This window comes from Mastomys coucha, unplaced genomic scaffold, assembly GCF_008632895.1.
Source record: "Mastomys coucha isolate ucsf_1 unplaced genomic scaffold, UCSF_Mcou_1 pScaffold20, whole genome shotgun sequence".
Taxonomy (NCBI): domain Eukaryota; kingdom Metazoa; phylum Chordata; class Mammalia; order Rodentia; family Muridae; genus Mastomys; species Mastomys coucha.
In genome coordinates this window covers 51,019,285-51,037,736 of record NW_022196903.1, presented here as the reverse complement: position 1 = coordinate 51,037,736, position 18,452 = coordinate 51,019,285, and the positions used below count along the sequence as shown (strand labels likewise).

General features: G+C 39.3%; 1 pseudogene; it reads right to left on the bottom strand.

Annotated features, from left to right (window-relative positions):
* Positions 1–4,031: 4,031 nt before the first annotated feature.
* Positions 4,032–12,970, bottom strand: LOC116098964 (annotated as a pseudogene).
* Positions 12,971–18,452: the final 5,482 nt, after the last annotated feature.

The window sequence follows — 18,452 nt, the reverse complement described above, 5'->3', positions numbered from 1 at the left end:
TCTCTTGTGAGTCTTTGGGTGGCCGTGTTCTCCCGTGACTTGAGAGAGGGTCTCCCCTCACGGGGGTCTTTCATTAGCACTGGAACAGAATACAAGTGGATGCTTCCTCCCCCCCGTCCATGCCTCCTATAGATACCACAGACCATCCCTATATGTCCTTCCTTTCCTGCCTTAATTCTGTGTCACAGCTCCTACTTGGGCAGGCATTCCTTGCTCTACTACATGCCATGCCTGTGAGGAGACAAGGTAGTCTGTCTGTAGATCTACCACATTGTCTGTTATTCCAGACCCAATTTTCACAGTTGCCTCAAGCACTGTACTAGAACACCAGAGACAGCTTAACCTCTCTCCCATGTCTCCTTGTGGTTTGCTAAGATCATCTCTTCCTTGCTTCCAATAATCACCTCAAACCCAGATGCCTACACACCAGCATAGGAACAAAATGAATAACAGCCAGAAAAATGAGTCACCACCAGTGCCAAGCTATCCAATCACAGCAGGTCCTGAGAAATTAACACATGCAACAGATCTGATGAAAAAGAGGTTGTTTGGGGAAAGGGAGAGGAGTGAGCTCCTGGGGAAAGGCTGTACACAAGGAAACCTGTAGGCAGGCAGACAGACAGGAAGCAGAGGGAGAGAGTTATGAGCGCAGACAATGAGGAAATCCAGAGAATCATAAACACATACTTTAAAAACTTGTACTCCAACAAATTAGAAAATCTAAAAGAATTGGATAATTGTCTTGATAGATATCACTTACTTCAGAGCTCCCAGAGTCTCAACCACCAACCAAGGAGTACACACAGTGGGACTGAATGCTCTGGCAGCGTGTGTATAGTGGAGGATTGCAAATTCGATCATCAATGGGGGGAGAGGACCTCAGCCCTGTGAAGGTTCTGTGCCCCAGTGTGGGGGAATGCCAGGGCCTATAAGCAGGAGAGGGTGGGGTGGCAGGCATGGGGAGTGGGGAGGCAGCTGGGGTTTGTTTTTGTTGTTTTTGTTTGTTTCTTTGTTTTTTAGAGGGGAAACTGGGAAGGGAGAAATTTATATATAAATAAAGAAAATATCTAATAAAAAAAAACCTGAAAAAAAAAAAAACGAATTTAAGTATACGTAAAACACCTAGTGAAATAGAAAAATTCATTCAAAGACTCCCAACCAAAACAGCCAGGGCTTGTTCAACCAGACTTTCAAAGAAGCTTAATCACAAAAATTGTTCAAAATATTCTAAAAAACAGAATCAGAAGAAACACTACCAAGTCATCTTATGAAGCCACAATTACTCTGATACTCAAAGCATATAAATATTCAACAAAGAATGAAAAAGACTAGGTAACCAAAATGGTTGGATTACACAAGGAAGGGCAGGTGGGAGAAGGACAGAACAACCTCTGGGCTAGAGGGACAATAGGCCATTCAGGTATAACTTGTAACTGGTAGGAGCTGAGGAATGTCAGGGAGAACCTGAGAGCCAGGTCTGCTTTGAATTGTTAAATAGGCAGCTCTATCTTTTGTCCTAGTGTTTGAGACTTAACTGTAGAAAAAAAAAATGAGAAAGCTGAAATGATTTAATTTTAATTCCCAAAATTATTCAAATGTTTAAAGAGTCTTTATGGTCTGGTATTGTTCAGGGTCTAGACATATGTACTAGAGGACACCAATTAATCATCCATACATTTCTCTCAGGTTGTACATTTTTCAGACAAAAAAAGCAACATTCTGTATTATATAAGCACCCACACCAGTGTGTCCAGACCTTGTGTGTTGTTTTGAAAGGGTAGTATAAACCCAGTTGTCTCCATTTTAAGGACCAGGCCTGATTTCCAAAAATGCTGTAAGATACCAGCTTCAAGAATAGACCATAAGTCCCAGAAACTAGGTCAGAAGACACCAGCTCTAGAAGCAGACCATTAAATCCAACACAAGATCATAAAACCTTCTCCCATTAAATCCAACACAAGATCATAAAACCTTCTCCCAGAGAACATCCTGGAGATAACTACAAAAATGGAGAAATATCTTATCTCAGAATGGACTATCTGTAGCCTTATTTCATCATATGGTTGAACCTTCATGACAAGAATGCAGATCACTGACCACCTACGACCCTCTAGAACCCACCAATGCAATTTTAGATGACCTAATCCTTCTCGAGAGTCCCCTGGTTCCTTATAAGGCTTGCATGCCTTTATCTGGGGTCATCATTCTAAAGAATGATTAAGTCCTTGAATGCTGGGTGTTTCTGCTGAATAAACATTCTTTATTTTTGCATACTATCTAAGTCTGGGGCCTTCTTTCAGTGATTTTCCAGACCATTACATTTGTTTCATTGGCAGGGAAATGAAGGGGTTCCACTTGACTTGATAGTAGAGATGGTTTTGTTGTTGTTGTTGTTGTTGTTTTTGAGAGCAATTGACTCTCTTAGCACTGAATGAGTCAGGGTGTGCCTGAGTTTGCTGTGTGTACCTTGGTTTTGTCAAGTTCTGAGTAGTCTTTTGTTTTGTTCAGTGCGGGGGGAGGGGGGGTGATTTCTTTTCTTTTGTCTTCACAACCTGGAGGCCAATGGAATTAGGGCAGACAAGCTGGTAACTTCCTCCTGGCCTGGGGGCTAGAAGGATGCTCTCCAGCTCCCTTCAGTTGCAGACAGAGAGCTTCATTCCGACACAAACTCTGAGGGAAGCTAACAGGTTCTTCCCAGCTGGCAGAGCCCGCTCCAGGGATAGGCTGCCTTCTCTGGACTCCTTTCCTTTGGAGTCAGAGAACACCAGTCCAACACAAGCTTTGGTGAAGACTGGCAGGATGCCCCTGACTGGCAGAGCCCACTTGGGGGAGGGCGGGGCGGAGGTTGCCATCTGCTTCCTTTTAGTTTCTTTTCTGATGGGCAGAGCCCATTTTTCAGGATAGGCTGCCATCACCTTCCTTTGGTTTCTTTTCTGGACCCTCTGTAGGCTTGTTTTTATGTTTCTGTTTTTGTGGTTTACTTATACCTGGTAGGGAATTTGGGCTTGACAGTACTATTAGGGAGACTGGCTGGTTTTTTGTTTTTGTTTTGTTTTGCAGGAAAGAATGACCAGCTTTCAAAGTGGGATGCCCAGAAAGACGTACTTTCCACCTTCCTACTATCTACTTGGTTCAAAGTATTGTATATGTAAATTCTGGGCACCCTGACCATGTTCCATACCATGGTCTAGCAATATCTGGTAGAGAGCCCCGCTACTAGCTAAAGCCTTTCCTACCACCTACCCCAATGACCTTACAGTTCAAGTTGATGGAGCTGTCAAAGAATCTTAAGCCAGCGGTCTCATCAGCTCCTGAGGAAAATTCCTTCCTGGCCCCTATCCTGGTCCAGACCCATGCCTTGCAAATGGCAGATGCAGATCCAGACCTTGGGGAGGAGGGAGGGAACTTAGCTAGCCCTCCTCACACAGGAGCCCACATACCAAGGCAGACAGATTCCACCACAATGGCATTGCCCTTGTGGGCAACTACGCCCACACACAATGGGCAGGGCAGACAGTAAAGGACACACATCCCCTTTTCCACTAGTGATCTATACAAGTGGAACATGCAGAATCCCAAGTTCAGAGAAACCTGCTGCCTTTATAGACATATATTAGACTCTGAATTACTTTTAAAGAGTTTACTACTCTTAGACCAGAATATGTTATTCATAGTGGACATTGTCCTTATTCATAAAGGAATATGTCCTTTTAAATATTATATATATTCATATACATGTATATGAATATAGAGACATAAACAGTTTAATAATTTAAAAGGTATTCATAACCACTAAAACCTTATTAAAAATAATAGTATAATAATTTAAATATCCAACTTAGAGCTTCTTTGCTATCTTTTAAATTAGAATACAACTACCTTTACACCTTCAGATACATTGAATAATGTAATCACAGCAGGACTTTTAAAGTGTTACTAACTGTATATATAAAAGGACATGGCTAGCCAGTATTTTTAGAAGGGGGCAGAGGTATAACAGTTTATGTAATGTGAAATTGTCTCCATTCATAATGAGTAAAGCATTTTTATTGTGACTGATTCAAGGATATCCAGGTCTCATAAAAAAACATCTTGACAATATTCTTAGTTCTTTGGATGAAAACATGCTTATTTTTAGGGTTAATATTTTTTAGTCCTTGCCTTCATTCTTTCTCAAATATTGTACACATTCTTGATAGTTGTAGCTTTGTTGTAAGAACAAAAGTCACATTGTATCAAAGAGTGAACCATTCCTTAGTAATCTTATCGAAAATTTTATTGAATTATTTCACATGCCATATAGCTTTGATATATGCTCTCCTTTTATAAATTCTTATGAATTTTCTTTGGATTTTATTGAATGTGTGCTGCAAATTCAGCATACCAAACATCCTTTTTAGGGTGGGGGAGACACATCATTTAAATAGTGTTTATCATAGTATAAAAGGGTAAAAGACATTATTCTACATAATCACTTATTTAGCAAACTACAGTAATTGTATAAAACTGAAACTGATAAAAGTGTACTAAGCCATAGAAAAGGAACTTTAGGATAGAATTTAGTGGCACAGAATATGCTTTTATCACATATATCTCACTAAATATGATTTAATTGAAAAGACAATTAAATGTGGTTCACAATTGAACAATGAATCTGAATATGACAGGCAATTGCCTATTATCATACAAAATAAAATTTGATGGCAGACATTGGGATTCTCTACAAATATCAACTAAAATTAGTTAAAACAGTGTTTTGCACTGGGTGGAGCTTCAAAGCCCACCCCAAGAGTGATCCACTTCTTCCAACAAGGTCACACCTCTGAACAGAGCTACTCCCTGTGACAAGCATTTTCAAACTTCCACATTCCACTCATTGGCCTCCATAAGTTTGTTGGAGTACAGGAATGTATGGGGACCATACTTAAACATAGCATAATGAAAAATACATGAGGTCCAATTTCAAAAGTCCATCATCTATAGCAGTCTCAAAAATGTTAAAAGTCCAAAGTTCAAAGTCTCTTCTGAGATTCATCCAATCATATAACTGTAACCCCCTAAAAAAGAAAATCAAAAACCAGATCATATACTTCCAACTTCACAAGATATACTTCACCATTTCTAAATGTCATCATGAGGAAATACTGGACCTAAACAAAACCAAAATCCATCTGGGAAAACTCTAAACTCTACATCTCCATGTCTGATGTTAAAGCATTTTTCAGATCTCCAACTCCTTTTTACTTTGTTCACTGCAGCACAATTCTTTCTCTTTGGCTGGTTTTATTCCCTGAAAGCAGTTTTCCTGAGCAGGAACCCACAGTTCTGGCATCTCAAAAATCTTGAGGTCTCTGAGATAACCTCAGTGTTACATTTTCTTGTTCCAATGTCTGGGATCCAAACATGATCTTCTGTACTCCTCCAAAGAGATTGGTCACTTCTCCAGCTCTGTCCTTTATATCACTCTAAACTCTGGTTGACGCCACTCTACTGCTGCTTCTGTTCTTTCTGCTCATCCCATGGGATTGGCATCTTCAATATGCTGGATTCTTCTGTTGCAACTAGGCTTCACTGAGCCTCACTTATGCTCCCTTCCTGGTGCCAAGCCTCAGGTGCTCTGCATGACACTTTCATGCCTTCAAAACCAGTGCCACCTTACACACAGACGAAGTTCAGCTGCAACACAAGGTACAACGGCAGCTATCTCTGGAACACAGCTTCTTTGTCCTCTCAGAAAACACTTCCTAAAAGATATCACCTCAGTGATGCTGGTCTTTTCTTCATCACTTCTAATCTCTTAGCTACAGTTAACAAGCATCAATTTTCTTGGTTGTCCCATCTATTCTTGCCTAAGGTTAGAGCCACATGGACAAAACTGTTAAGCTCTGACACTTGCTGGGCTTGGGACATGGCTCCTTCTATTTCATTATCAGCAGTTTTCTGTTCTCCAACTCCTTTACTGCCTCAGCTTGGCTGTCCTGGAACTTGCTCTATATATTGACCTTGAACTCAGAGATCTGCAAGGCTCTGTATCCACAGGCCTAGACCTAAGCTTTTCTTTACCTAAAACTTGTTCTGTATCAGTATGGACTTGAACTCAGAGATATGCTTGATGCTCATCTCCTAGGGTTTAAGGGCATGTACTACTATGCCTGGACCCATGTCTTCCATTTTAGATCTTATACTGAAAACCAAGAATAACAATCACAATCCATTCCTTGTCAATTTGATAAATACTTGTATCTTCTTATGTCAATATGGAAACAATAACAAGGTTTCTCTCCTTTATATATTCTTTTATGTCCTTGTAGATGACTGTGACTTTCAAATGCTTTTCCACCTTCGTTACATTCATAAGGTTTCTGTCCAATACATGTTCTTTTATGTCTTTGGAGATTAGTCTTACATCCAAAGTCTTTACAACATTGATTGCATTCTAAGGTTTCTTTCTAAAATGTCTTCTTTCATGTACTTGGAGATGACTGTGACTTGCAAAGGCTTTACCACATTGATTGCATTCATAAGGATTCTCTCTAGTATGTGTTCTTTTATGATATTGGAGATTATTGTGATGTGCAAAGGCTTTACCACATTGATTACATTCATAAGGTTTTTCTCCAGTATGTGTTCTTTTATGATTTTGCAGACTAGTGTGATATGCAAAGTCTTTACCACATTGATTACACTGATAAGGTTTCTCTCCAGTATGTATCCTTTGATGTATTTGGAGACTATACTGCCATGCAAAGGTTTTACCACATTGATTACACTCATAAGGTTTCTCTCCAGTATGTGTTCTTTTATGATACTGAAGACTAGTCTGTTGTGAAAATGCTTTATCACATTGATTACACTGATAAGGTTTCTCTCCAGTATGTATTCTTTTATGTTTTTGGAGATTATACTGAAGTGCAAAGGCTTTACCACATTGATTACACTCATGAGGTTTCTCTCCAGTATGTGTTCTTTTATGGTTTTGGAGTTGACTGGGTCTTGCAAAAGCTTTACCACATTGATTACATTCACAAGGTTTTTCTCCAGTATGCATCATTTTATGATTTTGGAGATTATTGTGATGTGCAAAGGCTTTATCACATTGATTACATTCATAAGGTTTCTCTCCAGTATGTATCCTTTTATGATATTGGAGACTATACTTAACTGCAAAGGCTTTACCACATTGATTACATTCATAAGGTTTCTCTCCAGTATGTGTTCTTTTATGATATTGGAGACTATACTGAAATGCAAAGGCTTCACCACATTGATTACATTCATAAGGTTTCTCTCCAGTGTGTGTTCTTTTATGATGTCGGAGACTATATTTAACTGCAAAGGTTTTACCACATTGATTACATTCATAAGGTTTCTCTCCAGTATGTGTTCTTTTATGATATCGGAAATTATTGTAATGTGCAAATGCTTTACCACACTGATTACATTCATAGGGTTTCTCTCCAGTATGTGTTCTTTTATGTTTTTGGAGTTGACTGGGTCTTACAAAAGCTTTACCACATTGATTACATTCACAGGTTTTCTCTCCAGAATGTGTTCTTTTATGATATTCAAGACTTCTGAGACATGACAAGGCTTTACCACACTGATTACATTGATAAGGTTTCTCTCCAGTATGTATCTTTTTATGTTTTTGGAGGCTATACTGAAATGCAAAGGCTTTATCACATTGATTACATGTATAAGGTTTCTCTCCGGTATGTGTTCTTTTATGATATTGGAAACTGTTGTGAAATGCAAAGGTTTTACCACATTGATTACATTCATAAGGTTTCTCTCCAGTATGTGTTCTTTTATGATTTTGGAGACTATTCTGTTGTGAAAAAGCTTTACCACACTGATTACATTCATAGGCTTTCTCTGCATTATGTGTCTTTTCATGTCTTTGGAGATGACTGCGACGTGCAAAGGCTTTACCACATTGATTACATTTATAAGATTTCTCTCCAGTATGTACTCTCTTATGTATTTGGAGATGATTGTGACGTGCAAAGGCTTTACCACATTGATTACATTCAAAGGGTTTCTCTCCAATACGACTTCTTTCATACCTGCAACGATAATTGGCACATGCGAAAGCTTTACCATATTCAAACTTTTTAACAGTATAAATGAATTTTACAATTTGGTCTAATGGTAAAGATGAATCAGATCTTAAGGTTTTATCACTTTGTTTATGTTTATGGTATTCCCCCTTATTATGGGTTATTTTACATCTTTGAAGATATCTGTCATGGTAAAAGCATTTATTACATGGCTCACATTTATAACATCCTTTTTGTATATGAGATTTTTATATAATATATTTCACATATTTGACGAACAATGAAATAACTCAAAGCTTTACCACACTTAGTGCATTCATAATTTTTCATATAGTATGAGTCAAACCACATTTGCAAAGTGGACCAGAACAAAGAGAAGAGTTTCCAAATATGTAGTACCATGGGGATTTTCTGCAGTTTGACTTTGGGCATATTCCCAGTAAACTCAGGAAACCAATTACAAGTTTGTATCATATTCAGAAAGTCTATCAAAGACAGAATATTATATATCTTATTGTGGTGGGACAGAAAGAGGGACATTGCTTCTTTCAATTTTCCTATGTTCACATGGCTTTTATCCATTGTGACACATGATATATGTATTAAAAGAAGAATAACAAAGGAAAGGTTTCCTCACTGCATTTACACACAGCTTGACTTTTTGCTCCTCATAGATATGTGGAATACAGATTAAGTTTCTCCACGACAACATTCTTGACTTTCATAAATTGCTTCCTCAATAAACTTAGCAAGTATATGAGCATCACCAACTTTACCATGGACTATTTGCTTATTAGAAGGTTTTGAACAGGATCTGGAGAGATGGCTCAGTGTACTGACAGCTCATCCAGAGGTCCTGAGTTCAACTCCCAGCAACCACATGGTGGCTTACAACCATCTGTACTGGGATGGGATGCCTTCTTCTCATCTGTCTCAAGATAGCTTCAGTGTACTCCTATATATAAAAATAAATAAATAGTTCTTTAAAAAAACACATACTATGTGAAGTGAGGTATGGGACATGCACTCTTTAAAAACAAATTTGGACATATACTTATAACCTATTCAGTGTGTATACCTTTTGCAATATCTAAGTGGTATGAGACTAAACAGATTACCAGTTCTACAGCATAGCTCTAAAACAGCTACAAATCAAATAAAGATATTGGTTTAGTTATTGTTTCCTTGTCTTGTTTTCTTAGAGGAATACCTTGTAAACACAAATCGGATAACTGACATTGAGGTACATGGTTCTGTGAAAATATTATAATCATAGCTGCACTTAAAGGACTGATATTTTACACTCTTCCTTTTCTTTAGAGTTCCCAGGATATACTAAAATTTCCTCAGAGGCGTATTTGCATCAGCTTACACATGAAAATTACCTTTTATGTCTTCTAGAACTTTGACAATGCTCTTCACTATGATGGTCTTCCCAATTGTAGCCTAAAACATAGTACCAGAAAATGAATGGTATAGTATTGAAAATTAGGCAAAATTCAAGTTACTGTGAATGTTCAAAGTACTGTGAAAGATACTGTAAACATTCCATGAACCTGATTTATTCATCTCATTCTTCCTTGTTTTCAATAACATAAGATCAATAACAGAGAAATATTTGTTCCCTTATTTCGAAAAATAAAAGAAAATTCAGTCTTACCTATAGCAGTGATGTTCTGGTAGGTCTCCAGCATCACCTCTTCATAGAGTCTCTTCTGGGAAGGATCCAGCAAATCCCACTCTTCCCCAGTGAAGTTCACATGCACATCATCATAAGTCACTACATCCTAAAATATCCCACACATATGTACAAAACAAAGCATGATACTGACATTACTCTAAAATAAATGTATGCTTCCTTGGCAATATATTTATCTAATTCTGATGCTTCCTCCATTTATTTCCTGACACAGAACTTATAATCTAATCAACAAGTTATTTTAGAAGGAAACTGAATTATGAGGTTCACCTGTGTCACTTCTGAAACCTTTGAATAGGATATAGCCTTGCAAGACAAACTACAATTGATAGAGATGGGGAAGGAGAGAGGCAAACAGATCAACATTATTAAGCACACATCAGAGAAATTGTATGAACAATCATGAAGTACAAAAATGATGGGCAAGCTGGGTGTGTTTGCTCATGTCTTTAATCCCAGAGGCACAGGCAGGTGTATGTCATTGAGTTTGATGCCAGCCTGAGCTAAGCAATGAGTTTCAGCACAGCAAAGGAACATATTAGATCCTCATTCCCTGCAAAATGCAATCAAGCCAACAAAAAACATAGAAAGAATTCAGAGGTCTTTACTGAAGTTCCTGCAAAAAATTATACATTCACTACTGTTCTGTAGTCATTTGGCAGAAACCTGAAGTACCTCAGTTTAAAGTGAAATGTCAATAAAATTTTATAAAAGAGAATATATGTTTAAACAGTTACAAATGGACAGATAAAAATGCTAGTAATATAAATGTTGATCATAAATGAGCAACATAAGGCAGGGGAGATGGCTCAGCAGTCGAAAGCTCCTTTTGGTCTTCCACATAAAGGGGGTCAATTACCAGTATTTACATGAGGACCCACAACTGTTCATTACTTCAAGTTTAAGTTTCTGAGGCTTTCATCTGCCAACAGTAAACATGAGGCACACATGATATTCATATTGATGCACACTGGCAAAAACCACATACTCTTTGGAAAAATTCAACAGGTAGGAAAAATGTCACACACCTGCAATCCAATGGCTCTGAAGCCTTGGGTAGTATTGATGTCATGAACACATGCCATCCTGAGAAATAGCATATAGTCTGGATATTCTTGGCCACACTTCAGACTTCAAGATGTGGATGAATATCTGCACAACAGCATATGCTTGCATGTACAAAAACCTACATTCCAAGAACATAAGCTAATAATATAAAAACAATATCAGCCAGGCACGCTGGCCCACATCTAACCCCCTTCAGAAGAGGAAAGGGTACACAGAGAAACTGTCTTGAAAAACAAAAACAAAAGGAATAAAATTAAAAATAGAAAACCACCAGGCTTGCAAAATGGCTTAGTATTGAATAGCAAATGCTTCTATAGTATCTTATGTGATTTAGGGACAGAGTCCAGATGGTGATTATATGAGACCATGAGAAGAAAGCTGAATGATCAGTTTCAACTGCGACACAGTAACCACAGAGAACAAAATTTGTCCTGTCTAAAAGAAATGCAGGGGCAAAGATGGAGCAGAGACTGATGGAATAGCTAATGAAAACTCACCCGACTTGAGACCCACCTTATGGGCAAAAACCAAATCACTGACATTAAGGATACTTTATTTTGCTTGCAGACAGGACCTTAGCAAAATTGTCCTCTAAGAGGCTCCACCCAGCAGCTGACTTAAACAGATGCAGAGATCCATAGCCAAACACTGAATGGACTTTGGGGACTTTTATGAAAGTGTGCAGGGAAGGATTGAAGACCCTGAATGGGATAGGAACTCCCCAGGAAGAGCAACAGACTCAATTAACCTGGACACTTGGGACTCTCAGAAGCTGAGCCACCAACCAAGGGCTGGACTGAGGTTCCTGGCACATATGTAGCAGATGTGCAGCTCAGACTTCATGTGGATCTCCCAACAACTGGAGTTGAGACTGTCCCTAAAGACTATCTTTGGAATCTGGTCCCTTAAGGACACTGTCATGTCTGGTCTCAGTGGGAGAGGATGCACCTAACCAACAGATACTTAATGTGCCATGATTGGGGGATACACAGGAGGGCCCACAGCCACTTAAAGAAGAAAGAGAGGGGATTAGGGACAGGGACTCTATAAGGGGGGTGACCTGGAGTGAGAACAGTGATCAGGAAGATAATGTATATATAGACTATTGGAGAAAGAAAAAATAAAAAAAAAAAGAAAGAAATTTGTTAAGAAACAAATCCTATCCCAATAAAAAAATCTAGAAAGGCTCCTCCTAAAAGAAATTCTATAAGCTCACCAAAGAAAGCCACAAAGGACAGACAAGTATTCAAACTTATCTGGGAACATTTTGTTTCAATCAACTGCATTCTGACCCTAGGCAGTACACGCTCATATTCACCCTGTGATGAAAATGCATTCAGTGTAACTTCAATGATTCCTAATAGTCTGTAGAAGCTCCTACACTGTTCAAATGTTGACAGTCTTTTCTGACACTCAGGGAAATTTCTTGATCGCCACTTCTTTTAAAATGAGAACACAAGTTATATCTTTCTAACGTACAATGGCACAGAATACCCCTCCTATTCCAATAGATAGGCATGTGCACATACGGAGTGGAGATTGGGCCAAGGCAAGAAACATAGCAAGGCAAATACCGAATCATATACCTTTGTTTGAAACACATTGGACTTTACTTTCTAAGGGCTTAAGTGGCCCAATTCCTGTAACTTCTCATGCATCTCTCAGTTTGGGTATTTCCTTTCCCTGTGTGCATCTCTGCATGACAAATTTCTCAATGCCTTAGGTATCTCAACACCTTTTGGTGCCAAAATGCAACTCAATCTTCATCCTCAATGAACTCTCACTGAATCTTCACTGGGGCTCTGACTCTGCCAAAGGATGGTTGGAATAGTGCTGAACTGAAACCACAGGGGAAGTGTCCATAACTTTGAATTTTTCATCTTTTAGTTTCCAGAACTAGTACAACAATCTGTTATATTTGGCTTCTAAGTTGATAGACCCTCCCATGCTTGGACCACAGTTGGGAGGTTTTATTTCAAGTTCTTTCTAGTGAGTAGGAATCACTTTGCCTACTGCTTCTATTAATTCAAGCCAAACAGGACGGGTTGTTACCCTTAGGGCACCTTCTTAGACATATACTGACAATGGCATGTGCTCTACTATGTTCACAGCAGTTCTATTCATAATAGCTGGAAACAAGCCAGATGTTCCTCAACAGAACAGTGGACACAGAAAATGTGGTTCATTTTAACAATGGAATAATATTCAGTTATTAAAAACAAGGACATCATGAAACTTGCAAGCACATGAACAGAACTAGAAAATATCATCCTGAGTGAAGTAATCCAGACCCAAAAGGATATGCATGTATGTACTCACTCACAAGTAAATATTAATCATAAAGTACAGGATATCCATATTACATTCCACAGACCCAAAGAAGCTAACCCAAGTGAATATGGTTGAATCTCACTCAGAAAGCAGAATAAAACAGTCATAGGAGGCAGACGGAGAGAGAGAACTTGGCGGAAAGCAGGATTGGAAATGGGAAGAAGAGGTATAGTGAGAGACAGGAGAGAGGGCCACAGAGCTAGGAAAATGAATAGAAATCTGCAGCTGGCATGGAGTAGGGGTCTGGGAGGGGTGGGGGTAGGTAGAGACATCTTTAGCATGTGAAGGAGACCATAAATATAAAGGGCACCCAGGAGTCTATGGGGATGACATGAGCTGAGATGCATAGCAGTGAGATGTGGAAAGTGAAGAGGCCACTTCCTGCAGCCAGGATTGACAGCCAGTAGAAATGTAAGGACACCACTGGAACTATAAAACTTTCAAAATATGTCCTGTAACAAGAAATGCAGGACAGGGGCTGGAGAGATGGCTCAGTGGTTAAGAGCACTGACTGCTCTTCTGAAGGTAATGAGTTCAAATCCCAGCAACCACACAGTGGCTCACAACCATCCGTAATGAGATCTGATGCCCTCTTCTGGTAGGTCTGAAGACATCTACAGTGTACTTACATATAATAAATAAATCTTTAAAAAAAGAAAAGAAAAACAAAAAAGAAAGAAAGGCAGGCACAAAGATGGAGCAGGCACTAAGGGAAGACCCAACTTATACCTTGCCCAACTTGAGACTCATCTCATGGGTCAGCATCAATCCATAATATTACTTAGAATACTTTTATACATATAAACAGAAGCCTACCCAGCAGCTGACTGAAACAGATGCAAAGATTTACAGACAAAGACTGGACACCACAGACAAATAAAGAACACATGAAAATTTACAAGAAAATAGATTCAACTAAAAAAAAAATCACCCTAAGTGAAGGAAACAAGACACAGAAAAAAAAATATAGTATGCATTGATTTAAAAAATGGATATAAATTCCTAGGTAAACGATAATCAAGCTACAGTCCACAGACTCAGAGAGTATAGGTAAAGGGAAGGCTACAGGAGAGAAGAATGGATCTACCTGGAAAGGGGAATTACAGTAGATTCTGTGCGTGAACTAAAGGTGAACAGGGACAGAGTCAGAGTACAGTGCAGGGAGAAACAACTAGAATTATGGGGCACTTGGGTATTAGTATAGAACTGGTAACTTCCTGTAATCTATGAGGGTGACCTTAGTGAGGACTACTAGTAATGGAGAATACAGAGTCTGAACTGGCCATCTTTTGTGGCCAGGCAGGGCTTCAGTAGGAGGACTGGGTTATATTCAGTTGAATTTTTGGCAGAGAAGGCTCCCATGGGGATCCCTAATCAATGCAGATTGATGCTAGGACAGAAGGTTACTCTCTGAAAACAGACAACAGGGCCATTGCTGAGGACAACTTCCACATAGTTCACTGAATACAAACAGGTTTGCAGATTTGGAGACTGCACTCCAGTGTTCTAGTCTTTTTGGGATGAGAATCCTGGACACCAACCCACTTAGAAAACCCTCCATGTAAAATCTGCCCTGCCTGCAAGATGTGCAGGGGCATGGTGGTACCAAACTCTCTGGAGTCAGGAACCAGTGGTTGTTTTAACCTGAAACCCTTACCAGGAGAGGAAACAGCCTGGATGGCCAAAAATTTCACACATACTAAAATGGCAAACAAAGAGTGTGCATGAGTCACTACCAGGTCCTCTGCTGATATGTTATCGCTGTTAGCTTGGTGTTTTTGTGGGAATCCTAACAGTGAGAACAGATGTAGCTCTGATGTAGCTCTGACTCTCTCACCTGGTCTTGAAACTCTTTTCCTCCTATTGAGTTGCCTTGTCCAGAATCAGTATGAGGTCTATTGCCTTTTGGTTTGTATCTTGTTTGGTCTTATTTGGCTTTCTACTCTTAGAGGTTTGTTCTTTTCTGAAGAGGAAATGGAGCAGGGAGAGTGGATCTGGGGAAGAGGGAAGGTAGGCTCAAGTTATGAGGATTGGAGGGAGGGAAAACAGTGGTCAGTATATCTTGTATGAGAGAAGAATTTATTCCAATTTAAAAACATTAATTCAATTTTTCCTAATTGTAAATGCAAAGGAGGGAAGCAATAATGAACACAGAGAAGCAAAACAGGGAAGATGGGGAAGGAATGACGTTGACAGATACAGTTCTCATTCCGTCTGTTTAGAAGTGACCATCACACAGGAGTTTATGACCAGCTCATTCTTGGAACCTGTCTACATCTGTTAAATCAGAAGTTTTGCTCTCAGCAATGTGAAATCTGTATCATGCAGGACATAAGCACAGGTCCTTTCTTGTATGAGTTCTCTTGACTTTGGGTTATGTAATTACAGAGTTTCCTGCTCATTTAATTCCGAAGGAGTAGCCTTGCTTCTCTGTAAGGAAAATTAATGTTTAAACAAGTATATAAAAAAATTGTACTACATATGTAATGTCATACAGTATTTCTACATTAATTTTATATTATACTAAACATATACAGACTAATATATAAATATGCTAAATGTCTAAACACATTCCCCAAAGCAAGAATCAAAGTGTCACCATCTCAGTTTGGATTTTTGATCATTAAAAAAAAAGAGAGAGAGAGAGGGAGAGAGACACTTGTCAAAGTGTTTTATTCAAGTATAATTTACTGTCATTCTTTAAATTCAAACAAAAGAAGTCAGTCTGGTTTTTAATGACATTTTTGCTTTTCATGCAATATGATTCATTGGCAGAAAGCTCTCACACCATCCAATTAAAGCAGCTTTCTGCATTTTTAATGTATCCTATAATAGCAAATTTGCTTATCATTTCAGAAACTACTCTTGCTACAAAAACAAAACCACATACCAACTAAAAATGTTATAACAGACCTTTGGAGGTGATTTTTTTTTCAGCTAGATTTTGTGTTCTTATATGCCCTTCATTTTCTATTGCTACCAGTAGTGTAGACAAGATGGCTGAAACTCTCATGCTCATCTGCCAAATGAGAGTGTGTTAAAGATTAAAATCAGGTGGGAGAAAGAATTGGGCAGATTGACAGTGCCTAAGCTGTAATTACATGCTGTTTTGTAATGGATACAGCACTGACAGTGAGAGTATGCTCCTTTATAAGTGTATAATCCTTTAACCGTTGCTATTGTTTTCCTTCATTCAGCTCTGTGTCCTCCTGAGGCACCCAGCTTGTTATCTACTAATGAGAAGTTAGGTTATTTTATAATTTAGGCCACCATGAATCTAACTGCAACAAGCATGAGAATTTTGATACTTCTTTAAATTAATTTCAAGTGCCTGGAAAATATGCTGAGGAGATTTCTGGGATTCATAACAATTCTGTCATTTTATGAGAACTGTATACTGTAGACACACATAAACATGGTACAATAAGAATGTACAGAGAACAAGGTTTCCTGGTTGTTTGTGTAGGTAATGGTGTTATATGGATGTAGGTAATATGTCCAAATGCATCAGATACATACACTAAATACGTGCAATTTTACCTCAAGTATAACACCTATCCACCTACCCAACACCATGCACACCTAGGAAACCTCTGCATCTTAGAAACTTCTTTTGTATCCTGAAACTGAATTTCCTCGAATCATGCTAAGGTACATAGAGTTTGTGGAAAGGTAAAAAGATTCTGATCAAGTATTACCAAAGTATGATCACCAACACCCCCTTTATACCACTTTCAAAACTATTTATAAAAGTTGTCACACAAAACTGAATGAGAAATGAATTCAAAACTTCTAGAAACCAGACCTTAAGTTTTCCAATCTGTCTTCCTACTGCACACCAGAAGCAATGCTTGTGTGTGCATACTGGAAAGTGATATGATAAGCACCAGAGCTTATATATAAGCACTGCCATGGCTTTAGTGTCTTCCCGTTACATCTCATCCCATCCCCCCTTTTACCCACTCATCCAGGGAATCCACACTCAAGTAGGGTAAGAGGCCAAGGGCCTCTGCCCAAGTCACCACATCGACCAACTGAACCACAGTCTCACCCACAGGCCATCTCAGTCCAAACAGAAGACTCAGCAGACATGTTCCTCCTTGTCTGAGGACAGTGCCCCCCCCCCCTATACTCATCATGACATGGCTTGTGGTCTCCCTCACTGCTCACGACAGCTACATTAGGACAATCCTGGAAAGAACCTTCAGGCTACCTCCCACTGGTGCTCCTTACTGCTAGGCCTGCCCAGAGTCCCTCATTACCTTAGACAACCAAGCTGGGCCTCAGGACAGAGGCAGCGCCTATACTAGGGGATCAGAAATCAAATGACTCAGACAGCTGAAGCTTTCCTAGTTCTGCCCTTCCACCCTAGGGACAGACAGAACCCTACTCTGGGAAAGTAGGGTATTCTACTTTAGTAGAACTTTCCAGTCCTCTCGAGTACTTCCTGTTACTCTTCCAAGGCACAGAGTCCTTTGTATGTACATTCCATTACATACTCAATAGCCAGTGGAGCCATCTCTACCTCACAGCTGGGAAGTCCTGTAGCCAAACTTCTGTTAAATCAAACAGTAACAACAATTAAAGCAAAACGTGGCCATTAATTTGAAAGGAAGAAGTGGTCAATGGGAGGTGAGTGAAAAAAAAGAAATGAAAAGGAAAGGACATGGCTTCTCCTAGTTAGTGTAATAGAAATTCTATTATAGATAAAAGGGAGAGCATAGCAAGACATAGGGACATCTGGGAAATTTCAGAGTGGCCATGACCCAAGCCAAGTAAGGAGAGAGAAGAGGGTAGAGGGGTGAACCAGATCAAGAGGTCAGTGTTCTGGATGAGGGACTGAGGTGTACATTTTACATATCAAAGCAGACCTGGCCTCCACGTTTTCCCAGCACTCCTCAGTCTCTATCTGGCATAACCTGCCTCCAACCCTGAACTTTCCAGCCAGGGGTGGCTGCCTTCTCCCAGAGGCTCTTTCCTATATAATCCAGACATTTTGGTCTCCTCCTGCTTTTATCCTTCCCTTCTCTCTCTGTGCATACAAGCTTTCTGTCTTCCTCTTCTCCTTCAAGCCACTCCTCCCAAAAGGACTTCCCCAATAAACCTGCACTTAATATAATCAAATCTGGATTTAACTGGCTTATTTCAAAGGCAGAGAAATAACCTATCAGTCAAGAGGGTAAATGATAGATAAAAAAGACCAGTTAACAAAATGGTTAGATTACATAAGGAAGGGCAGTTGAGAGACAGACAGACCAAGCCCTGGGCTAGAGGGCAGTTCTACCAGGCACACC